This window comes from Phyllostomus hastatus, unplaced genomic scaffold (genome assembly GCF_019186645.2).
Source record: "Phyllostomus hastatus isolate PE091 unplaced genomic scaffold, TTU_PhHast_1.1 phas_contig_147, whole genome shotgun sequence".
NCBI lineage: Eukaryota > Metazoa > Chordata > Mammalia > Chiroptera > Phyllostomidae > Phyllostomus > Phyllostomus hastatus.
In genome coordinates, this window is record NW_025333603.1 from 6,923,039 (window position 1) to 6,948,826 (window position 25,788).

At 42.1% G+C, this 25,788-nt stretch overlaps 1 pseudogene; it reads left to right on the forward strand.

Annotated features, from left to right (window-relative positions):
- LOC123830590 overlaps positions 1–24,408 on the forward strand; it is a 29,153-nt pseudogene extending 4,745 nt beyond the window's left edge.
- Positions 24,409–25,788: the final 1,380 nt, after the last annotated feature.

Sequence of the window (25,788 nt, forward strand, 5' to 3'; positions counted from 1 at the left end):
AAGCAGGAATGTTGGTTGATTGGAGAAACGTTGAATTAGTGACTTTAATTCAATAGGGGAGGGCTAAGGGTGATGGCCGTGGCCATGGTAAACACACAAAATCAGGCAGAAAGAAACTGGAATTCAGACAAGGGGCTGAATGATACAGAAGCCACAAGGTATGTGTGTGAATTTTAATTCTGTCAGCTCTCAGACTTGACCATGAAAACTTGGCCACAGAGACCTTCTGAGACAAAGGGCCTCTGTGCACAGTTGGCTCAGACTGACGGAGGACAGCCCAGCAGGGCTGAAGAAACAGCCTGCTGCTCAGGCCTCAGACTGATAGCAGTTGGGACCATCTGTGGGTCGTGGATACTTGGACATGCTGGCCCTGGAGAAGAATCACCCTGGACAGGCGCCCAAACCAGAGAGGTCTGATCCAGCTGGCCTTTCCACGTCTCAAGTACAAACTGATGGCAAGGAACTCTCCAGAGGCTGCAGGGATGTGGAGGCAAGAGGGGCCATCATACAGGAAAAAAATTAAGGCTGGAGGGAAATATATCAACCTGTTGACAATGGTCATCTCTGGGAAGTAGATTATGGGTGTTTTTATTGTTTATTTGCTTCCTTTGGGTTTTCTATGTTTTCTATAATACATTATTTTACTTTGAAAAATTAAGAAATGTAAAGAAATGTAAGAAATATAAAATAAGAAAAGCAGACACTTCATTCACCTGTCTCGCTCAGACTTGAATTCCTTGAGGGCTTGAGGGCTCAAGGATTTATGCCTTGTTAGTACCCCGGCGTGTAGCACTCACACTAGCACAGTATAGCTGCTCTGTAAATATTTAAGTAGATGGCTTGTATTCTCTTCCACTTCTCACATAAAGGCTCTTATTAATGCCCACTTTGTAAACAAACTTGGCTGTCTGCCTCCTAGTGTGCAGTTGATTAGACGTGACAACCTACCAAATGAATGGATCATCCCCCACCCACTAGAGGCACCCATTCAGTGGCAGCAAAAATAATTTTTATGATCTTAATTAATTTGGTTCTCATGCCAATCTATCGTTCAACAAACATTTATTGAGCACCTGTTATGTACACAATGTTTATTTCTTTAAAGAGTGTAAAAGTAATTCTTATTCACAGATTCAGAAAAGTGACCGGCTCAAGTCCCTTGCAGAAATAGGTAGGAAGCCTCAGAGTCTTATCCAGGGCTGTGCACCACCTCATAATGCTTTTTACCAGTTAATAAATATTTGAGTGACTGTGTTCTATGTGACAGACATCAAATAGACTGACAAACAGAAAGAAAAACAGTAAGTGGTCAGGTAAGCTGGTGGGCAGATAAGGAAGTAGGGCCCACTGGTCTCAAGAGAGGTGGCTGGATTGCTAGAGCAAACACGCTGACCTTAAGGAAAAGTGAGCGCTCACGGCAGATCAGGGACAATGGAGACAGAAAAATTTCAAAGCAAACCCACACTCTGCTGTATATTATAGGCTAATACAGAGCTGGAGTCTTCAAGAAATTTAATTTTTGTTTAGGATTCTCTACATAAGAGGTCAAGTACTTTCATAATATCTACAAAAATTTTTCATTGACTGGGTGTAAATGGTGAAAGGATTAAGCAAAAAAAAAAAGTTTTTTCCATTGGAGATGGTAGAGAAAATATTGGCACCAGAAGAGAGAAGCTTTAGTTTATCTAGCAAGTTCTTGTTTGTGGTAAACAATCTGATGATGTCAAATAAATGCAACAAGTGTGTTTTCATCTACACATGCAAGCATTTTCTGAAGGACCTATCTATCCTGTTCCAGACTCAGGACTAGGTGGGGCGGGGGGAGAAGGCATGGCTTTTACCTTCAATGCTAAAAATATTTCTCTCTCTTTACCTTTGACATTATATATCTTTGTATACATATCTACAGATTCAGCTTCAGGCTGTCTTGAGAACTTATAATGTGCCTGACACTGTGTTGCATGCGACTTCATTTAATTCTCCCAGAAACTCTATGAGTTAGGACACCCCTTTCTGTAGATGAAGAAACTGAGTCTCGGAGAGGTATTTAAAGATACTGCTAAAGCTGGTAGCAGAGGGCTGTCCCTAGCCCAGTCTTTTGATCTGAGCTATATCACAAGCCAGACGCGCTGGGAGGTGCAATGTAGAGATAAGTTCATTTGACAGAGGAATCATGGTTTGTGGGCTCCGTGGTTCTACAGGGTGGGGCAAAGATTTACAGCTGTTCTAATGGCAAATAATACATTAGTTAATAAATAACAATACAAGAATAAACTCTGTTTCACATACTTGCAAATGTAAACCTACTATATCTTTACAGACTCGGGTGTGATTATGTACATTTATGAGCTAAATATGGCAGCTCTCAAATATCAGTTACTTTTTGGTGGGTGGGTATATGATTTCAGGGGACATACAGTATTTGACCGATTTGAGGGAAAAATTTAGCAGAGGAAAACAGTAACATCCAACTGTGGTTGGCATACTGCTCGCCTGCTCTCAGTTACGTAATAAGAGCTCTCCCTGAGCTGGCCCCTGTCTACTGTACTCTCCCCTCCCCTGTAAAACCATATAGGACTGCTTACCTTTCCCTTGAAACACCAGGTGGTTTCATGCCTCTGGGCCTTTGCACATTCCAGTCTTTCTGTTTGAAACACCCACTCCTCACCTTTTCTGCCTTTTTAATTCTCACTTCTTCAGGCATGCCCTCTCCGAACTCTACCCTAACTGGGGCAGGGCAGGGGGCAGTCAGTGCATTTCTGAATTTCACTGACCTGTGCTCCCTCCTACAACTGCCCTTGCCTGTATTGTAATTGTTTACCTGTGTGAGTTTTCCACCAGACTCTGGCTTCCTGAAGTTTGTGAGCCCCTGAAGGAACTTTGGTAGATTCTTGTTTCTGTGCCTGGTGCCTGCCTAGCACACAGTGAATGATCAAGAAATGAAGGAATAATGAACCCAGAGCCAGGGTGCAGATGTTGTGATGTTAAGAGAAGTATGAAACATTAAAGTGGGACTTTATTGACCACGTGACATTATCCTACCAAGAAAAACTCCTTATTTTGAGACATCTTAAATTGTGTCAGGTTTGATTTGTGTCAATACTGTTCACCCAGAAAAATAATTAGCTATAAGAAGTTCTAAGTTCTGTTCTAATCTCTCCTGTAAAGTTAATGGTCAAAGTTGTGCTACCTTTTCTGCATGCTTGTTAAGCTCAATTAACTTTCATTAAATGGATTAATAAATGAATCCATCCCTCTGTAAGCCTGGGAATCTTGTAGTATAGGCAAAAGGCAAGATCATGCAACCATTCAGTCATTTGACAGGTATTTTGGTGATTTACTCTGTGCTAGATACCAGAACACAGTGGAAGGATGAAGAAGACAGACATCACTCAAATTACACACCATTAACTTTATCAATTACAAACTGTAAAGCACCATAACTTACATTTGTTGGACACTCTTTAGGTTATAAAGGGCTTTTCTACACACATGACCTTATGAGAAGCCACGTATTGATAGTATAGGAATTAAAAGTACAGATTTTGATGTTTCCTAGGCCTGGGCCTGAACCTGGCTTACCCACTTAGATACAAACTGGGCTCTGGGACAAGTTTCTGAGCTTCACTTCCTCATCTTTGAATGGAGAAAAAAAATGAGACATTCATCACAGAGTTGTTATGAGAATGCTGCGAGATAACACATGCCAAGCACTCAAAGCCTGACCTATGGTTGCTAAGCAGTAGCTATTTTGTGACTATACAACTTTTTGTTCTTCATAGCACTTTTTCCCGTGTCTTCCTCTTCTCCAGAGGAAAGACAGTGTTTGAAATCAGACAGAGTTAGGTTCACATCTTAGGCCCACCACTTCCTAGATGCAAAATGGAACTAATAACACCTATCATAGCACTGTCCTTGGGAGTGAATGAGGTGACATTTTCAGGGAGCCACGCAAAAGTCTAACACAGATTAACAACTCTTTTGACTTTGGCATCAATCCTTATCCTTCATTGGGTCAACTATGGTCAGGGAAGCGGTATCCCCTTCATGCGAACCATAGCAACTCCAGGTAGAAAGAACCTCCTGGAGCCCTGCCCAGGAGTGGTAGGTGAAGTGGTCACTGAGACTTCCCGAGCTGTCCAGTGCAGATCTTGGGAGAGACGGGGGAGGATCAGAGAAAGCAAGCCCACCCCCTGAGCCTCATGAGGGAAGGTAGTTGAGTCATCAGATTTGAGTAGGAGGAAATGACAGAGCCAGCTCAGGGTAGTTTAATTAAATGTGCATTGATGTGGGGTTTCCATAGGTATAGTTAAGGTAATAGCCTTTGATATTGGGTAGTGGGATTTGAGAAATAGCCATTCAGCTGCAGGGAGGAGATGAAGTAAGGGCTACCCCAAGGCCTCTTGCATCTCAAGCTGCCAAATTGCCCTGTAACTCTGGGACCATGGTGGGCCCAAGAAGCTGGAGTCAGCAACTCTGAAGCATAAAATCAGAAAGGCACTGAATGTTTGGATGGAGTGCCAGGTCCCAAAAAGAATGCCTCTTTGTCTACATGCCATCTTTGCCAAAGCAAAACAAGTTTATCAGCATCTCCTTGAAACTGCAAGGGAGAGTCTAAAAAGTTTAAGCAAAATCAAGGATAAATGGATCTTGATTGCTCAATATTTTCATTACTAATTCAAGAAGTGTAAAATGGTGTTGCTAATCTCTTAGTGAGCTGATTTCATTATTTTTATTTTACTAAACATAAGTATGTAAAAGAGCTTATAGTCCTCCTAACCATATTTTTCCATCTACTTTTGATGAGAATGCCCTATGACTTTCAACTATACACACCTCTGGTTGTTTTCAGGACTTAACTCTCATAGAGGAGGGTAGAGTGCAGCATTAATGTATTAGTGGCTCAGCTACCAAATAGTTGAGCCACACCCCTGGCAGTACACAAATGGTAGGAATTAGGCATCAGATGGAGGGGGTGTTTCAGGAATATTGAAGTTATCCCTTGATATCCCTTTACTGTTCCCATAAGTCTTGCTCAGCCTTAGCTGCATCTTGTTGTTTTTAAACACACACACACCACACACACAATTTTTATATGTTGTGTTTTTTCTTCTTAACGCCATATATGGATGGAAGAAACAATGGGTGGAATCTTAACATAGGCCAGATTATGGCAAATTTCAGCTCACCACAGAAAAATTTTATGGAGGCAAAGAAAAGGATAAAAGTAAATACTGGAATTCAGGAATGTACTAACTGACTGGGAAAAGTCTGACTTCTTTCTATACAATTGTTTTAATCTATGATTACCAAGTCATCTGTCTTTCTTCAATTAAAAAAGAAGTTGGTAATGAGAATGAACTCCACAAAAATAATAATGTTCACTTATTGATATAGGTATTTAAAATTGAGCCCTAAGTGCATTATCCCCATGAATCTTCTTAACAACTGCATGAGATGGTTACTATTATGTTCGCAGTTTTGCAGCAAGGTCTTAGAGAAGTGGGGTAATTTGCCTGAGGATATATGCACAACTAGCACAAATCAGAGCTGAGATCTGATTCCAGGTCTAACTCCAGGACTATGTTCACTACTGCTGGACAATATTGCTTTCCTCAATCCTAGATTTTATATATATATATAAAACATGTATGTATGTGTGTGTGTGTGTGTGTGTGTGTGTGTGTGTGTATATATATATATATATACACACATATAACACTGCACTTGAAACAAGAAAAAACCACTATTAACCTCCAAATGTTGCCCTCCCCTAGGGCAGCTTGGTACAACAGAGAGTGGAGCAGACTCCCATGACTTGGTAGCTGCGTCATTCCGGCAAGTCTTTTCACTTCTCTGAGCCTTAATGGAGAAAATAATTATCACCTGCCATGCTCATTGGACCAGGCTGCTGTAAGAGCCAAAAGATATTAAGGGGTGAGGAGGAGCCCTGGGGCAAGGTCTGCAGGCAAGAATTTTTTGTCTGAGAAAGCTTTTGTTCTATGAATAGAATTCATTGATTGTCCTCTGGAGTGATTTCCCATCTTCTCTCTCCTGGTTACTGTTATGAATCTCAATTTCATGTTTATTAAAGGGGATAATTATGAACTAGCTTGAGCATTTCAAATCTCATTTAAATCCACTCTGCAAAATTGCTTCCAGAGGAGAGAGAATTGGAGACTGAGTAACCCATGGCATGCCTGCTTCTTAAGTGATTCTGAAGGCAGTCTGCACAGCCACCCATCCCCTCTCAGTTTGATTTCTTGGTTGTTGCTTCTCACATCTCATCATGTTCAGGTTCATTAGGTTCCCCCTGGTTTTCTAGAAGGACTATGGGAACAAATGAGGCTCAGAGAGAGAGGGGGTTACATTGGACTACATGGCAAGGTTTGATAGAGCGGAGACTCATTGCTTGGTCTTCTGACTACAGGTTCAGCTCTCTCTCCCTTGTGCCCACTCCCTCCTCCAGAGAAGTCTTCTGGCTACTTCAGCCTCATCAGAGGTCTTTGGAGGAAGTAAACGTTCTCTTTAAAACACAGACAGCTCCTAACACAATATTAGACCTGAAAGTGCTTAGCCAGGGTCTGGTGTGCAATAAATGCTCAAGAGACATCTGAGTCAGGACTTGTGGTCCTTTTGTGCAATTCAACACATTATTTATTGAGTATTTCTTTTATGGCAGGCCTTGTCTTAGATATTAGGAATGTAAAAATGCCCCTGCTCTTCAGGAACTTAAAACTTATTCAAAGAGTCTGAAATAAACCTACTTGCAGCCTAGTGTGATTCAGGGAATTACAGAGAGTGTCATGAAGGAAGGACCCTCACCAAGCATGAATAATGATAGCCCCTTGCATTTTATGTTGACAGTTTGCAAAGTACTTCTCACATATCTTACCCATTTACTTTCATGGGAAACCTGTGAGGTAGGAATAATTATCTACATTTTGCTGACGGGGAAACTGAGGCTCAGAGAGTTACAGTCACAGAGTCATAACCAGTTAGATGAACAGCAGCAGAGAATAATGGAGAGACCATTGGCCTGGAAATCAGGAGACTTGGCTTATATGTCCATCATTTGTGATTGTATGACCTTGGCTAAGTAACTTCCCTTCTCTGGGCTTGGTTTCCTCATCTTTGAAGTAATGTAGTTAGTCTAGAAAGGCCCCGAGATCCCTTACAGCTCTGATGTTCTCTGGAGGAAGAGGTAAAGTCTTAGTGTGGGGGCTCTGGGACTGGATTGACGGGTCGTGCGATCCCGGGCAAGAGAAATAGCTTCAATGGCTTCATGATTAAGTGCAGATATTAGTAGAGCCCACCTCATGGGGTTATCATGAGGATTAAGAACAATAGTACATATGAATGAAGAGAGAAAGTGAGAAAAAGAGAAAGAGAGAAAATAAATGTGAACAATCGTTATTACTTGTCCTGAGTGAGAAGCAGTGCTGGGCCTCTTTCTACTGCAGCAGCTGCACACGGCAGAGCCTGATTCTGGCCACCCAGGAGGCCTCAGAAGAAACAGGGCCTTGTTTTGTGAAGCTGCAAAACCATACTCAACTATCTCTTGAAGATCAGAGGCCGTGTGGTATAGGAGAAAGAAAGAATCAGACAAATACGGCTGAAAATCCCACTTTAGTTCCTTTTCAGCCTTGTGGCCCCAGGCATGTCACTTCATCTCCTCATGACTCAGACTCTTGGTTTGTAAAGTGGAGATAATACCCAGTTCATAGGGTTGCTCTGAGGCTTCAAAAAGATAATGTGTATAAACTACCCAGCACAGTACCTGGCACACAGTAGGTGTATAGAAATCTCCACAGTAGGTGGAGATTGGTGAGGCCAAGTGCTAGGTCTCTCTGGCTGCTCTTTGTGTATGTGAGCCTCACAATTCTGTGCTCTCTGCTACCAGGTCTCCAGACCAGTGAAGATGCCAAGTTTTACACCCTCTCAACCAGGTTGAAGCCGTTCAACAATGAGAACGAGACCTTGTTGGTTTAGTTTTTGGTAAAACATGAGCAAGGCATCAACTATGGTGGCGGGTATGTGAAACTCTTTCCCGACGCCCTGAACCAGGAGGACATGTGTTCAGAATCTGAGTATTACATCATGTTTGGTAAGCCCTCTGCTAGCAGTCCCTGGCAGCCGGGGAGGCTTAAAGAGAGCAGCTGCAGATGTCAAAAAGGCTCAAGACGACCTGAAACAGGAAATTTCTAATGTGGTAGCTCCACCCCTCTATGTTGGAGGACTCTTCAAAGACCGGGGGAAAAAAGCAACTCTAAATTTAAATGTTAATATAAATAGACCAAAGAGGTGGAGAGGCACAGGATATTAAGAAGGTTCCAGTTTTCAGAAAAGGAGAAAGGGGTCATAAAGTATAGACATTTTCCAATGTAACCATTACAATGAGCCTTCGTGCTCTGAAGAAGGTTCCAGCCCTCAGAGAGAGAAATGCACAGGTCAGAGATCACCTTTATCAAGCATCTGGAACATATCCAGAGTGTTGCATCTGTAACTTCGATGTGTCACTAGACTTCCTTGAGGCAATCCAGCTCTGACTGAGTTCCAAACTCAATCCAGTTTTAATGTGTTTGCTATTAAATACCATCAAGGAACAACTAATCCAACTCCCAAAGCACAGATGAAGAATGTTGATTTTACTGAATATTTTTGAACAAGGTCAGAGGGAAGGGTTACACTACATGTCATACAGCAACATTTTCTTAAAATTCTCTCTAAACATTTCTTTCTTTTCTCATGGAGCTTCAGATCTCTCTCTTCAAGGCCTTGCCAAATCCTTCTCTTCAGCCTCTTTGCTCTTTTTCTGCCTGCATCTCCTTTCCCCTCAACTCCTTCCTTCCTTCCTTCCTTCCTTCCTTCCTTCCTTCCTTCCTTCCTTCCTTCCTTCCTTCCTTCCTTCCTTTCTTCCTTCCCTTTGATATACAGAGCAATATAGCACGTTGGTGTCTAAAATGTGTGCCTTTGCTCATCTCTCTTTTCTTCTGAATCCACCGGTCTCACAAGGCGTTTGTTTATATGTATGTACATGGTAGTTGTAGTAGGGAAATTAGAAATAATTTTTTAAATGTGATTTTTTTTCTTTTCATGTGAATGTTATTTACTCAATGCTCAAACAAATCAACAAGTTCGGGCCGTTATCATTTCCATTTTACAGACGAGGAAACGAAGGCAGGAGACTTGCCCAAGGTGAGTCAGTGGGGAGCCAGGATTTGAACGCAGTCTGTCGGGCTTTACAGCCTGTGGTTTTTCTGTTCCACCCTTTCACCTTCTGTTTAGTGGGGATACACGCATGTGAATCATTTTTCAGAAGAGAAAAGGAAAGACACACTTTGAAAAAGGTGTTGGTGAGTTGCTATGAGATCAAAAGAGATGGCATGACTCAGTTCATCTGGGGCTTCTGGGAGGAGGAATTAACTGTTCTTTGAAGAATGAGTTACATTTTAATAAGAAGGAGATGGAGGAAATGTAATGAGGGCAAAGGAAACAATGTGTAAAAAGTCTCAGAAGCATGAAATTCAAAGGCAAGCAGAAGAACAGTAAGACCAGTGTGACTAGAGAACACATCTGTGTGTGAGTCTTTAAGACAGAGAGAGAATAACATCAGAGGCGGGGTTGAAAAACTAGGTTAAAACCTATTCTTGGACCTTTGTCAAGTGGAGCTCTGTAGGCTGAGAGCCACTGATCAACAGCTCTCTCTAAAGTTTTCACAAAGCAGAAAGAATCTCAGGCTGTTCCTAAGTAAGTTTGAGTTTTAATCTCAGCAATGATTCTTATTAGTTGTTTGAATTTGGGCAAGGTGTTTAACTTTTCTGAGCCACAATTTTCCCAGCTAAACGTGGAGATAATTCTCATAAGTAATGCCTACTTATGAAAATTAAAACAAAGTATCTGCCCCAGGAGGGGCTTCCAGTTGGGTGTGGTCCATGGGAACCCTGGCAGATCAGAGGGAGGGAAGAGAGATGTGTCCCTCAACTGAAAGTCAGTTTCTCTTCTGCTGCCCTCTCCATAGGGCTCTTGTTCTTCTGGGCTCTGGTAACCACTCCTCCTTGTCCGCTCAGGCTTCGGGGAAGGAATAACCCTACTGTTGCTAGCCCAGAGCATAGTGCCATTCCTTAAGTTTTCTCATGCCTTGCCCCGACCTTTGTAAATAGATCTTCGCTTAAATTCTCCTCAAATAATCCTAAAGTTGAGCATGCTATTTCCTACTGGAACCCTGATTAACACACAGGCTGTCTGTTTTGGCCTCAGACCAGGCAAACTGCCTAAAAGTGATGTAAAATCATGCATTGGGATTTAATTTCCAGGCCCTGACATCTGTGGCTTTGGCAACAACAGAGTACAGGTCATCCTTCATTACCAAGGGAAATACCATGAGGACAACAAGACCATCAAGTGCAGGGTGAGTATGTGGCCTGCTTCTCAGCTTGAGGGAAGAAGAAGCATTTTAATATATATTATTTAAACCTTACAAAACCCTTGTAAATTAAATACTATTGTCTCCATTTTACAGATTAGAAAATAGTCCTAGAAAAATGTTGTTAATTATAGGAGTTCACATAGGTGCACTTGATCCAAAAGTCTAGGAAGACGTATAAGGTTGTTTCTTGTAACAATATTTGGCATGGCCTAGGTCCTACTGCTGGATTTTGGAAAGGAAGAGGCAAGTGAGAAATGCTAGGCTTAAAAATGGGGGTGAGAAATAATGAAGTCTTATGATTGGAGACAGTATGGATAGACCTAGAAAGTATTATGCTAGGTAAAATAAATCAGTCAGAGAAAGACAAATGCCAGATGATTTCACTTATATGTAGAATTTAAAGAGCAACATAAACAAACAAACAGAATAGAAACAGACTTATAGACACAGAAAACAGACTCATGGTTGCCAGAGGTGACTGTGTGAAAAAGGTCAAGGGATTGAGAAGTACACATTTATAGTTACAAAATAGCCATGGGAATGTACAGTACAGACAGCATATGGAATATAGCCAGTAATATTGTAATAACTATGTATGGTACCAGATGGGTGCTGGAAACATCAGGGGGAACACTTTGTAAAGTATATGATTGTCTAACCACTATACTGCACACCTGAAACTAATACAAAATAATATTGAATGCCAACTGTAATGGAAAAACATTTAAAAAAAATTCTTAGGGGTGGGTTTATCCTAGTAACGTCAGGATAGAAAGACCTAGACAGGCTGGAGGATAGTAGCTGGATTTCATCAACAACTCAATAAGCACTCACCAAATGCCAACTCTTTGCTGGGCCTTGGGCTGAGAATGCAGTGAGCAAGGCATGGCCCTAACTTCACAGAACTCACAGTCCAGTGAAATGAAGAGTCAAGCAAAGGAGAGTGACCACCCAGTATGATCAGGGTCTGTGGAAACACACAGGATGCCAACCTGGAGAGTTAGGAAATACTTCCTAGAGGATATTTTCCCTGTGCTGAAGTTTTAAAAAAGAACGTGAGCTGATCTTGTAAAGGAGTATGATGATTTTAGAGAGGCTTGATTTTCTGGGAGAGGTAATCGCATGAGGAAAATCAAAAAGGCTTAAGAAAGAGTGGCACTGCAAAAAGTCTGGTGCAGGCAGAGTGCAGGGGAGTGGTGGGAACTAAGTCTAGAGAAGCCCACAGGGCCTGGGTTGTTGGAGGTCTTGTGCACTGGCTCGAGACCTTCCCCAACAAGACCGTATGGGGATTGGACATTCTTCCCCTTCGCTATTCTTTCCACAGAGGCTCCCCGAGGTCCTCCTCTAGGGCAGGCCTTGTCCTAGAAGCAGCAGGCATGACAGATACATCAGACATGGGCCCTGCCATTGAGAAGCTCACAGTCTAGTGAGACAAAAAGAAAAACAGACAAGATCAGAGAATGACCAGAGCTGTGATGTAGAGAAGGATGGGAGCTGGGGGAAACCAGAGGCATATGTATTTAGGAGAATGAGACTCAGTCTCTATTGTATTAACCAGAGAAATGGGATAAGGGATGTGGTAAAGTGTGTTTGTGTTTGTGAATGTGTGGGGAGTGGCATTCAGAAATTGAGGGTCTATTTTAGGTGGTGCATTTAATGTTTGAGATCTAGAGATGTCCAACATGGAACTAAAATATTCCCTATTCCCTTTCCAGATCAATAAAGACACTCATACACTCTGATCATTCGTCCCAATGTGGCTTATGAGGTCAAAATTGACAACAAACAAGTAGCAGCTGGGGATCTGGAGGAAGACTGGAACTTCCTGCCTTCAAGGAAGGTAAAAGACCTCTATGCCCAGAAACCAAGGAAATGGGATGAATGTCTGCAAATAGAGGATCCTGCAGATAAGAAACCTGAGGTCAGAGGGTGTCTGGCTGGGAAGGAGGTAGGGATTCAGGTGTGGAGATGGGAGAAGGAGGCTGGGAACAATAGAGTGGAGACCGGGGGCATCATTCTCTCAAGGAATTATCCAGGTAAATATTGTTACCCAACAAGGCATGGAGAGAAGAGGGAAGCAACTCACTTTTGTTAAAGATCTGTTGAAACTTCTGGTATCCTCTGCCAACAGGATGCCATGATCCCTATTTTATGGGTAAGGAAACGGACACTTAGAAAATGAGTGACTTGCCCAAGCACACATACATCAGAACCAAGATTTCAACCTGGATCTCTTTTTGACTCCAAAAGTATTGATAGGCTGTGTGTGTGTGGAGCATATTCACTGATTCATTATCCTTCATTAGAAAGCTGTACTGGATATAGATATGAATAGGACAATCCAATGATTGAGAACCTTCCTGGGATTAAGAATCTAGTAGGGAATGCAGGTAAGTACACAGAAGTTCACAGTGTATAATTAGTGCTGAGAGTCAGGGAAGCCATATCCTGTGGGAGCCCCTAAAAAGGCTCCTAACCGAGCCTGAGTTGGGGTGTAGGTGATGGTCTGGGAAGGAGGAAGCAATGCCTGAGATTTGGGTTAAGCTTGGGTTTGAAAACATAGACTCTGGAGTCAAATAGATATGGGTTTGAATCTGAGCTGCACTATTTACTAATTGTGAGTCTGCAACTTAATAGTTAGACCTTGGGCAAGAAACATAACTGCTGTGAAAGCCAATTTCACGAATGGATTATTATAACACCTGTGTGCAAAGGGTTCTATGAAGATTAAATGAGCTATTTATATACATAATATAGTGCCTGATATGTAGTAAGTCCTTAATATACAGCCTTTAAATGTTAATTTACTGAATTTCAAACTGTGAATTCATGAGAGGGAAGTGGGAAATTGGATTAGAGGGAAGATATTCCATACCTGGGAATAGCAAGAGCAAAGGCTCAGCAGTTAGTGGAAAGTAACAGGACTGTGTGAAAAACTGAAACCAGCAGTTTAGTATTTTGTGAACACAAAGGTCAAAGTGGGGAGGTTATAATGGTCTGTTGGAGCCAGGTCATGAAGGGCCTTGCCTACAATGTTGCTACTTCATAATGGGTCAGAGCAGATGTAGTCTCATGCAGAGGAGATGCTCAGGGTTCAGCAAAGGGCAGCATGTCCTATTATACTTGAAGCTGGAATATGGTTCATAAGGAGAGACTTGAAGACGGGTGGGCAGTGGACCAAGCACATATAGGGGATTCAGCAAAGGGCTCCAATTCCAGGGAGAGGGAAGTGTGAATCAAGGCAGATAACCAAGTGAAGTGACTGAGGGTTTAGCACCATGGGGAAATTAAGGGCTAGGTTTCTTCCAGGCCCAGAAAGCAGGCTCAGGGCATCAAGACTAACCTACTGCCCTGGCTGGTGTGGCTCAGTGGATTGAGTGTCGGCTGACAAACCAAAAGGTCACTTGTTTGATTCCTGGTCAGGGCACATGCCTGGGCTGTGGGCTAGGTCCCCAGTTGGGAGCGTGCAAGAAGCAACCAGTTGATGACACATCAATGTTTCTTTCTCTCTCTTTGTCCCCCCTCCCCTCTCTATAAACAAACAAACAAACAAATAAACAAAATCTTGAAAAAAAAGACTAACGTCCTGGTGAGGACCATGGAACACTGACAAGTGTTGGTGGAAGGCCTGGGGGAGAGGGGAGAGGTTGCAGGTCTCTGTGCTCCCTGCTGAGTGAACCTGGAGAAGATGGAAAATGTTCAATAGTTAGATAGGCAGGGCTCTGTCAAGATAATAGCCTCTTGGATAGGTGCTGACTGTTATGTCTCAAGAATCACCAACGGGTTGAGAGAGCCCAGCAACCAGTGAACTTTCCAAGTTTTAATGCTACTGAATTACTGTGAATCTATTGGACTGGGCATTGAAGCCTTCAGTCAGTCTGGGCAAATGGTCAGCACCAAGGTGAACTGCCAGATAGAACAAAACTTTGGAGGCTTCACAGTAGAAGAAATACGGAAGTTGGGGTAGGCTCTGTGTGACTGTCTTGGGAAATAGAAGGGAACTGGAGTACAAGGCAGGACTGATACAAGTCTGGGAGCAGGCTGCAGTACGAGACAGATCACCAAATGAGGCTTTCAGGAAGAGGGACCCAGGCTAGAAGACCTGTTCAGACAATAGGGCACATGATTGGGGGACAGGGAGGGTCAGAAACAAGGGAAATTCCCATCTTATCTGAGCTTAAAGCACTCAAGGTCAGTGTGATAGTGAACTTGAGGAAGGGCTGGAGTTGCTTAAAGGCTTTTCTCTCCTGTATTGGGTTTGTTTGCAGAGTTCTGAACTGGGATTTCATAGGGGTGAGGACAGGAGGGTGGCAGGGGTAGGGGACAGGTCCAGGCTAACTATTTTCTGAATCCCAGTTTCATCCCAGCTTACCCATCTGTCCTCATGGAGAAACACTTCATTTTAGGACTGTGAGGACTTTGAGTACATTCCAGACCCAGACACCGAGAAGCCAGATGACTGGAATGGGGTGATGGATGGAGAGGGGGAAGGACCTTGATACCAAACCTGAAGTGTAAGGTGAGAGGGGTCTCTCTATCCAATAAGTGTGAGAAATAAAACAGAAGAGATGAAAATTTTGACTTATAAAACGGAAACTCTGAGATCCTGTGGTCATGCCCTGCCACCGCCCCCGCTCAAGGCTGTGCCTGCTTGGGAGAGGGTTGGCTGGTAAAGGTCAGCGCTGGGAGGCAGAGATACAGACAGCCCTAGGCTGTTATCCAGGGTGGCAGAAAGCTGCCAAAGGAACATGGTCAAAAAAGGAAATGGCCTGGGGTCAGAAATCAAAAGTCTCAGAAATGGCCCAGAAAGGAAAACATAGCACATGCATGAGCCTAAGGTGTTGGGGTATAAGGGTGCTTATTTTTAAGGTCTAACTCCTGAACTCATGGCAAAAGTGAGAAGGAACTAAAGGAATCACCCATCAAATGGTCCAGAGATAAAACTGACTGAAGCGAGCATGATTTGGTTTGGCCACAGTTCCCTGTGCTACACACCGGGAAGAGAGTGGCCCTAAGTGCCAGTGTCCTTCGATGATATTCCCTGTGAAGCTACATTTTCTTAACTTCATGGACAAACTTACACAGAGAAGTGGGCCTGGGCTCAGAATGGGCCTCTGCCACCTTGTTGGTTCTCTCTGGATAGACAGGGGAACTTGGAAAAGTCTTTTGCATTAGTTCAAAGAAAGGGAAAGAAGTTCCAGGAATCCTGCTCTGAATCCTTGTTTCTAATACACAATCATCTTTATAAAATAACTGGTCTTTTTGATTGCATGAGAAGGGCAAAAAAAAAAACAAAAAACAAACCAAAAAACAAACCCAAAACCCCAAATAAACCCCAATGCCATGTTCACTCTTGTTTCTTTCTTTAGGGACAATGGAAACCTCGAATCATGGACAATCCCAATTACCAGGGGGAGTGGATTTATCCAAAAATGGACAACCCTGAATATAAGCCTGACCCTACCATTTGTTGCTATTATAACATTAGAGTTCTCAGCCTGGACCTTTGGCAGGTAAAGCTCTCAGGGCACAAAGTCACCGATCAACAGTCCTTCTAAAGATTCCACAAGGTGGAAAGAGCTCCAGGCTGGAAATCATAAGCCTTGAATGAGTTCTTGATTTTTCTAACCCTCAAACCACTCATCTTTAAGATGGGGTTAATTATATTCATCCCAATAATTATAATAGCTAAAGTATATTGAATCCCTATCATGTACAAAGTATTATATTAGAGAATTTAGAAATGTCATTTAATTCTCACTATGAAATCTCCTATTTTCTAAGCTTGAAAACGGAATTTCAGAAAAGTCACTTGCCTGAAGACATATTTGGTGAGCAGAAAAGCTGGGATCTGAATGCAGGCCTTTCTGAGGCCAGTTTCAGGGTTCCAATACTTTATACTGCTCTGCTGATCCTATATGATTCTTGGGGGTGTTTCTGGAGATAGAAGGGAGTCCGAGATGTCATAAAACTTTGAAATATTAAAAATCCACAGACGGATATTGGGGGAGATTGTCCCAGCCATGATGGCAAATCCCGACCTAGCCTCCTTCTCTTTGCCATTCCTCTTTCCTAGCTCTGATTGGGAGGGAAAGGGGAAGGTTCTTACACTCAGGATTTCTAGAGTTGTTCTCTTGACCTTCTCTTCCTTGAGACCTGTTATTCAAGATGGCGGCGGGGGGCGGGGCTCTCCCCTAACCCAGGAGAAAAGAGAGCGCCTGAAACACAGGCCCCAGCATGAAGGCCTTAGCCCAGGAGGCCTCTTAGAAACCGCAGTCTACCTAGTCTTAGAATTTCCTTGGAGAAGCAGGGAACTCACTTTTGTTAAATACTGACCTGGGATCAGTGCTTGACCTCTGTCAGATCCTTTAATTCTCACAGTTCTGTAAAGTAAGCACTGTTATTCCTTATTCTTATTCCATTTCACATTTGAGAGAATCGAGACTCAGGAATGCCAAGTGACGCTCCCAAGAGCACGTTCTCTAGAAGCTGCAGCCACTTGGCCTTAGGTGTCTCCTAGAAGGTCCTGTGGCCAGGGAGGTTTCTGTCCCTGGCCAGTGCTTTCTACAGTTCAGGGTCATGAAGGGTATCTTGGACAGACACCTCCTATTTGAAGCTTTCTTGGTTGGTTAACTTTCTACTTTATTTATTTCCACTTTCTTAGTTTCCTGGCTCAGTGAGACCAGCATGTGAGTGCAAGGAGATGGTGTAAATTACCACATGCACAGTAAGGTTCACAAGAGAAGGAAGGAAAGGGAGAAAGGAAGGAAGGAAAGAAGGAAGGAAAGAATACACTGTACTTTACATATATTATTTCTAACTTACATGACAGTACTGCTACAGGGTGATTATTTCCAATACTTTTCTTATGACAAAATAGGCTCAGAGGAGTTAAGTAACTTGCCTAAAGTCACACAGCTAGTATGCGGTTGAGCTGGTCTATATGACTCCATGACTTGTGTTCTTTCTATTCTCTTCTTTTATCATTAAATCACCTCTTTTGTTATCTGAAGAATGTGGATACAGTTTGCACAAGTTTCCATTGTTATCTCTGTTCAGTTATTCCTTCTTAATAAATAATAGGGACTTTCTACATCTTGTAAAAATATGTGGTTATGTTAATATGCCTAATCTGATTGTTTAAGATGCCCTGGGGTTTTCTTTTTCACTGAAATCATCAAGGTACACATTTTAAGTGTTTCTTTATTTATCTACTAAAGTTTAAAATCATTTGGCACTAATTGCTCTGAGTTCTATCAATCTCTCCAAGCAGGCATACCTTCCTATTTGAGAATTTACATCCTGCAGAAGGAATGTTTCTCAAAGTGCATAGCAATCACTCAGAGATTTTATTGAAATGTAAATTCTGACCCAGCAGGTCTGGGATGAAGCCTGAGAGACTACATTTCTGAAACTCCAGCATTATCTCTTCACCATTTTTTTCTCTGATGACATAGTTCTGCACAATGGGGACATCACCCTTGCATGCATCCTTTTTGTCTAAGTTCTAATTGGGTCTGGCACTCACAGGTCCTACCCAACCCTACACACTCAGCCAACCAGGCACATCCAGTTTACCACCGGGTCCCAATGCCTTGTTGGAAAAGCCTAGCGACTCTCAGTATGGAAATGGGCAAAAATTTCCTTAGGCACCCTGTCCCAACCCAGTTTTCCAGCCTTCAGATGCTCTGTAAGCACAGTTGTCCACATGGTCTATCCTAGCCTATTAATCTGGTTAACTTTCTGGCCTAGTCTCTGATCCTTCCTGCTCTGTTTTTACATTTTTCCTCCCTCCCTCCCTCCCTCCCTCCCTTCCTTCCCTCCTCCCTTTCTTTCTTTTGCTTGGAAGTGACTGCATTCTTTCATTAGGACAGAGACTGGGAGGAGATGGCAACAAAGAAAATTATTTCTCTTACCTTTGGGGCTTCTTATGGTTTTTGAAGGAATAGTGACACAAAATGCAATGAGTATAGCCTAGCCATAGTGCAAAGCATGTTGACATCCCTTAAGTCATGTGGTCTGTGTCAAGCCCTGTGAGGCTGGGAGAGTTCAAAAAGGGGACTTGATTTATCAAGATTCCATAGGTGATAAGTGCCCAAACCTAGATACTCTTTCCATCTTATGATCCTAGTGGGGTAGCACAGGATACCAGATGACTTCTAGTGAATGAACATTTTAGGTTTTACAGTCTAACAGAGCTCTTTCCCACATGTTCTTTTCTTCTGAGAACTGTATAAGAAAGTAGGGAAGCTATATTTTCTTCCATTTTCTGGATGAAAACATGGAGGCACAGAGAGGATGTGAGTACACCAAGGTCATTCCTCTGTAAGTTTTAGGAAGAACGCTGGACTCTCAGGTCCTGATTCTTAGTTGGAGGCAGAGCCAGGAGTTTCATGTAAGGGAGACGGAGGTAAGGGGGCACTGAAGAGAGCAGGGAAAAGTGGTCAGAAGTTTGAGGAGCACAGAATGTGAAGAAACAGAAAATTAACTTCCTTCTAGAGTGGATCAGCCAAGGTGGTACAGCATCCTGAACCCTGTATCATTAATCACTGTTGGATTTCCTCATCCACCTTAATTATTGAGTAAAAGCTCCTGTGGCCTGGGAATCTACATTTAGCAAGGCCCCAGGTGATTTTTTAAACCCTTTGACCTAGTTCTAATAATCCCATTGTTTTCATTTCAACAGATGAAGTCAGGCAGCATCTTCGAAAATTTCCTTCTTAGGCTCCTACCCTTTGCAACAGCATGGATGGAGCTGGAAAGCATTATGCTAAGCGAAACAAGCCAGGCAGTGAAAGACAAATACCATATGATCTCACCTTTAACAGGAACCTAAACAACAAAACAAAGAAACAAGCAAAATATAACCAAAGTCACTGAAATAGGGGACAGACTGACAGTGACCAGAGGGGAGAGAAGAGGGAATTTCAGGGGAGAATGGGAAGGGTTTACAGGACAAATTTAAAGGTAGGGGGAGGGTGGTAATGGGAGGGAAGTGGGGAGGGTTGGGTGGGTGGGCTGGAATGGGAGTAAAAGTGAGAAAACTGTACTTGAACAATGATTAAAATAAAACTTAAAAAAAAAGAAAATTTCCTTCTTACAAATGATGAAGAGTTTGCTGAAGAGGTTGGAAATAAGACCTGGGGAATAAAAAGAAGTAAGATATCTCCCCACCCTGAATTCCAGGTGTCTGACTCCTCATTTGTACAATGTTTTCATTTGAAAAATCAGTCTCACAGTCATTGTCTTATTTGCTGACCACATGGCCCTGTGAGGTGGGGAAAGGGACTCACATTCATTGGACAGCAACAGCTTTGTACTTAACTCTATGAGCACTTTCCAAAAGTTATCCCACTTAGCCTTTAAAACAACCCAGCAAGACAGATATTATTCCCATTTTTCACATGTAGGAACAGAGATTCAGAGAGTATATACAAACTGCCTGAGGTCACACATAGCTTTTAACTTGTTGCTTTCGAACTCACTCTCCTGTGTCCCTCTCCCTGCTCACGGTGTGGTGAGTTAGAAGGGAACCACTGAACCCATGTCTGATGGATGACTTGGAGAAAGAAGGGAGTTGTTCGTGGTGTCTACCAGCTTCCTGCCCTCCTAGAACTATTTTATGGGTGGAGTGATATTTGGGACAATGACTCCATGATGGTGACACCCTCCATCCTGACTTCCTGGTTCTGCAGGAAGGTCCATTCAAACAGGTTTTGACCAGCACTGGATTACCCAATGGGCAGACTAAGCTCATGCTTAGAGTGCCAGGAAAGCACAGGCACACACACACACACACAAAACTTTTGAGAGAACTTTGATACTTAATACTTTGAAAGAAGCATTGAAGACTCACCATGGGGAAAAATTATTAGACTTTTGTATACTTTTTAGTCTGGTTTTGTTTTGCTTTTACTTTGGGTTATCATTTGATATTGTTTTACTGAGGCAATATTACATATTGGTTAAGAGAATGAATTTTGGAGCTAGATTGCTTAGGTTCAAATCCAGGCTTTACCACTTACTAGCTGTATGATATTGGAAAAGTTATTTAATCTCTCTGGTCTTTGATTTCCTCATCTTTAAATTGGGAATGATGATAACAACTATCTTATAAGTTCCTTTCATATAGTAAGTGCTCAACATGTGGTACGTATTATTATTAAACCATATATTCACTTGACAAATATTTGTTGAGTGCCTGTTCACAGCACTGTTACAGTTGCTGGGGATATATCAGTGAAATAAAACAGAAGTTTCTGCCTTCAGGGGGCTTACCTTCAGTTAAGGGAGAATAACAAGAAACATACGAAGAAGTAAATATATATTAATGAGATGGTGAGGTAAATGATGGAGAACAATAAAGCAATAATAGAGTGGACTGTGATAATGATGACATCGCTCTTTTATATAGAGGTGGTTAAATCTCACTGAGTGAGATCAGATCAGAGTCATCAGATCTGATTAGAGAAATCTCCCTGAGTGAGATTTAAGAGACTTGGAAGAAGTAAGAAGCACGCCATGCAGATATCTGGAGAAGAAAAGCCTTCTAGGTAGTGAGAACAGCAAATGCAAAGTCCCTGAAGTAGGAGCATAACTCGCTTATTCAAGAAAGAGTAAGGTCGGTGTGACTAGAACTGAGTGAGAGAGAACAAGAATGGTTAGGACCATATGCCTGAGTAAAATGCCATTGGAGCCATGTTTAGTAAAGGGGTGATATGCTCACAGTTTAAGATATTACACTGGCTACTGTGTTGCAAAAGACTATAGGAGTAAAAAAAGACCATAGTGGAACAAGGCGGAAGCAGGTGGTAGTGGTGGAGGTAGAGAGAAATGCTCAAGTTCTAGATTCACTGTGAAGGCAAAACTGACAGGAATGACTAGATAAGAAATATAGAATTTAGGATTAGATGTGGAATATGAGTGAGAGTAGACAAGAATGGCTCCAAGGTTTTTTACCTAAGTAACTGGAGGGATGGTGTTACTGAGATAAGGAAGAAGAAAGGAAAAGTATATTTGAGAGTGGGGTGGGGACAAAAATAAATAACATAATTGTTAAATGTTTGGTCAGATCTGATTAGAGAAATCCAAATGTCAAGGAGGCAATTGTATATGGGTCTCGAACAGAGACATAAATCTGGGAGTCATCAGCCTACAGGTAGTACTTAAAATCCCATAAGGCTCGATAAAATCTCCTAATGAGTGAGTATATACATGACAGAGATTAAAGGGTGAGCTTTGGGGCACCCCGATATTTATAGATCTGAAGATAATGTGGAGCCAGCAGAGAGAGAGAGAGAGAGGGAGAGAGAGAGAGAGAGGAAGTGGATAGCAAGAGAAGAAGAAACCCAAGAGTAATATCCTTTAGGTCAAGTGAAGGAAGTATTTTTGAGGGGAAAAGGAGTGATCAGTGGTGTCAAGGGGTCAAGAAAGATAGGGACTGAGAATGAACCACTGAATTTAGTAACATGGAGTTTACTGGTGACTCTGATAAGAGCAGTTTCAATGGAGAGATATAGGCAAAAATGTGTTCAAGGAAGAACAGAAGAACAACAAAAGACAGGAAGTATAGACCAGGCATTTGAGAAGGTTAGGTGTAAAAAAGGTAGAGAGGAGGGGGTGGTATATAAAGGGAAATGTTGGTCAAATTTTTTTATGTATAGATCTTCCTGCCTACTTTTATGCTAATGGGAATGCTCCAATAAAGAGTGAAATAATATAGGAAAGAAAGAGAAGAATTTCTGGAGCAATGTTCTTGAGAATATGAGAGTAGTTGAGATTTATTGCCCAAGAAGATAGTTTAGCTCTCTATAGGAGTGCAGACATTTCATTTGTGATCACAGGAGTAAAGAATGACTATATGAGAATAGATACAAGCAGGTGGTAGATGCAGTGGCAGGAGTATGCGTCCATTGGAGTCTCTGGGAAGCAGACATCAAGATGGAGTTAGAAATGTAGATTTATTGGGGATAATGCCTGGGCAAGAAGAAGGGTAGAGAGTACAGGAATCGGCAGAAAAATCTAACATCTGCGAAAGATGGAGGATTGTATAGGAATTGCTGCCAAGTGCAGTGCAGCTCTGAGAAAATCTCGCCTGCTCAGCAGGGCTCCAGCGGGAAGACTGAATGTAGAGGAGTTCCATTTTGGAAACGGCCAGACCGCAGTACTCAGCCACTGGCAGGGGGCTGCTTTGGAACAGCACGTCCTGGGTTCAGTCGTTTCAATGGATCCCCAGGTGCTGCAGCTGCAGGCCATCCACTCACCGCATTCCTCACAACTGACTGACAAGTTCTTCTTCAAGAACAACCCAAGTGGCATATCTCCGTGGCTGCCACAGAGTAAGTGGAAAATTTCTAATGATTGTGAAGTAGGAAGTAAGGCCAACAACTTAGCATGAGATTGGGAAAGATGTGTTGAAACTTTGAGGAGAAGAAGCAGGTGAGAAATAGTTACTTAAGGAGGAGAGTGAATCAACCACAGAGAAATAGTAGGCTCACTGACTAGGACCTAAGGGCTCACTTCAGTTTAGTCATAATGAGTTTAAAATGAGAACAATCATCTTGGTTTTATTGTTTTTTCCAGCTATTTTCTCCGCTTAGGTGCAGGGATGGAGAGTTGGCTTTAACCAGAGTTGAGGGTTTGCCCAGTCAAGGGAGGGAAGGGCAAGGAATTAAGGATGTTTGCAAGAGATTGATCACACAAAAACAAAGAAAGGAGAAAAGTGAGGACTTGAGTTGGCTGAGATCTAATGAAGAGGAGATAGGTTCGGTGGACAGTTGTAGGTCCAGGTGGAGTTGAGGAATTGGTGGAGTTGGTTAGAGCAGTTTTGGCAAAGACTGGAGGGTGGAAACAGATATGTGAAGAGAGCAGTGAGAGGGAAGTACAGAAATAGAGACATTAATGGTGATGAGTGCTTTCCAGGCAGAAGAAAATGAAAGAGATTTTGTTCCCTAATAATGCGGGGAACACACCAAGATATCAAGCATTTGCTGCCAGCAGGGTTGCAACTGGCCTCAGCCTTCATGGTTCTCAGTCTAGGGTTGTCCCCCAAGACTGGGTAAAAGACCTCTTGCCCCAGATGCTGTAGGTAAGGATTAAAGCCCTAAAGGAGTTTCTACTGTGTGTCCTTTCTTTAAGGCCCCTCTGAATAGGAAAGTCTCTGAAGATGGTTCTAGGGATCAAATTCTTGGGCCTGGATGAATACATCAAAGAACTCAGAAGGAGTCCCATTTCTGACTTAATGCAATGTTTTACTGGTCACAGTTGAAAGGCAAATTCAAAGAGTTTCTTCAAGATTGTGTTACTGTGATATAGCAGAAAGAGGGCCAGACTCAGAGCCAGAAAAGCTGGTTTCTAATTCTAGTTCTGCCACTCACTAGCTATATAGCTTGGGCAAATTATTTAATCAGTCTGGACCTCAGATTCCTTCTAGAAGGTGAGACTAGTAACACCTCACACATTGCTGTGAGGAACAGAAATGTATGTAACTTGTCTTGTATCAAGTTTAGCAAAGCAGTAGGCACTCAGTAAATGTCTGTTGAATGTGAACCAATTCTATTTATGAACAAATGATACACACACACTTCACTCACACATACTGAAAATTTGTATGTAAATAAACATCATCCCAGAAATCTTCAAGAGTGTGGGAAGATGCCAGACATTTCTAAAGTGGATCAACTTTGTTTATAGCATCTGTAAACTACTTTGAAATTGCACATTCTAAACAGGATGTAGAGAAGCAACGGAGAGAACCGTTTGAAGAAAGGGTAAAAAGAAAACAGGAAGAAGAAGCCAAGAAGAAAAGGGAAAAGGAGGAGAAAAGGGAAGTTGACATCTGGGGAATTGAAGAAGAGGGAAATGAAGAGGTTTTTTCTGAGGAACCAGGAAATGACAGGCAGATGAAGGAAGCTGATGCTGAAAGAGCATTTCTGAGTAAAAAGAAAGAAGTTCATGCTGACTGGAAGAATGAACCATAACTGGGTCGAACACTGACACTAAGAGGCACATGTGGCTCTTCTAAGCTTAGAAGAAGAAATGTTCATGAGCAAATGGTTGGCAGAATCTGGGGAGCAAAATTACTTGCCCTTTTTGAGTAAACTTTGGATTTGTACTTCACCTTCTTTGCTATGTATGCCCTTGGGAAGGCCCCGCCACCTCTTGCTGCTTTGATTTCTTCGTCGATGGAAAAGGTGTGATGTTTCCTATTTCATGAGGCTGTTGTAGGGATTACATGAGATATGTGTGTAAGGTGTTTGATATAAATGTACAGTCAACAAATAGTAGCTATTACTATTGTCGTTTTCATGGTGTTTATGAGATTAATTGTTGGTAAATAAGCTTCTGTATAAAACTGATCCCCACTTTCGATTTATCTGGTACATCCGTGAATTTTATTTTGTTTACATATCTATATTTCTTAGAATTTACTATGCAGTTCTGATCATTGTACTTGTGGTTTATGATGTTTTCTTTTTGCAGATGTATCAAGCACTTAAAAACAAAATCAGATTTCTCAACATAAAGATACTTTATGAAAGTTCTTTTGCTTCTTTGTTGTCGTGTGTCCTAATTTTTAATTATTAGTTGTTTGTAATTTTGCTGGTTTTACTTTTATCTTTTCTGTACCACCTGCTCACAACATCATTATCATATGCATTCATGTAGCTCTTTACAGATTGCAAAGCAACCTAAATTTGAGGAGCTTCTGCAATGTGCTCATTTAGCCCTCATAGCTGCCATTGTACAGGACACCATTATTATCTTCCTCTTACAGATGCAGAAACTGCTCAGAGTAAGCAAGTCACTTGCTCAGAGTCAAACAGCTGGTTAGGGGCAGGGCCAGTGTCTGAACTCGAGTTTGTCTGGTTCCAAAGCTTATCCTTTCCTTGCATTAATCTGTTGAATGAGTGAATGTGTGTCTACTATTGGATACAGATAGATAGCAGACAATGTTCCACGTGGAAGAACTACCCTTTACAGGAAAATAAGCACAAAGAGATTTCCCTCTTGTAAATATTTCTTCAAAACAAAACAAAACACCCCAAAACTACAAACAAACAATTAAGTGTGGCACCCTTTACATTCGAAGAAGTGATACAGCGAGTGTGGTGGTGAGCTGTTCAAGGCCACCCTGGCTGGTTCCTGGCTCTATCTTGTCACCAGCTCTATTGTCTTGGGCAAATAACCTAACTTTCCTGTGCCTCATTTTTCACGTTTGTGAAACTGGGTTAATACAGGGATCTACTGCGAACTCAGCTGTAAGGAAATGCTGACTCCTTCCTGCCTTTATTTTACCAGAAGTACACGAAAGACTAGTCCAAGTCTAGCTGGTGAGTCAGGTTGAGACACAGCTGTCA